Here is a 543-nt window from a genome sequence, read left to right on the forward strand (position 1 = left end):
AAAAGGAAAGGCTAGGAAGATCCTTCAGAGAGCTCTCCATACTGAACAATGGAAGGGACCCAGTCCACTACTTACCTGGGCAGAATATATGCTTGTGTTTTTCCAGAGAATGCTAATAGACCTATTTAGGTGCCAGACTATGCTGTCAAGCTGTACTATGAAGTCAAATTTGGAGAACTTAACAGCAATGAGGGTAGACTCTACCTGGGGCCTATGACAGGAACTGACAAAATAGAAATCTAAGGTCTAAATAGGTCATAGGATATAGAGAGAACTGAGCAGAGATAACCAGTAATAAGACAAAACAAAATACAAAAAAAAAACCCTATGCATATTAACTATAGATAAAAGATTTTATTTCTTCCCAATTTTTCGAATAAGAGATCTCTGCAACTTGACCAATAACAAAAACTGATGAGTCTATTTATAAATTCCTAAAAATTATAATAGAGTTATTACAATTCAGTATGGTCAAAAATGTATTTGAGGCTGGTGAGATGGCTCAGTGGTCTAAAGCACCTACTTAGAACAAGTTTAGCAAAG

Source organism: Octodon degus, unplaced genomic scaffold (genome assembly GCF_000260255.1).
Source record: "Octodon degus isolate 3935 unplaced genomic scaffold, OctDeg1.0 scaffold00010, whole genome shotgun sequence".
Lineage (NCBI taxonomy): Eukaryota > Metazoa > Chordata > Mammalia > Rodentia > Octodontidae > Octodon > Octodon degus.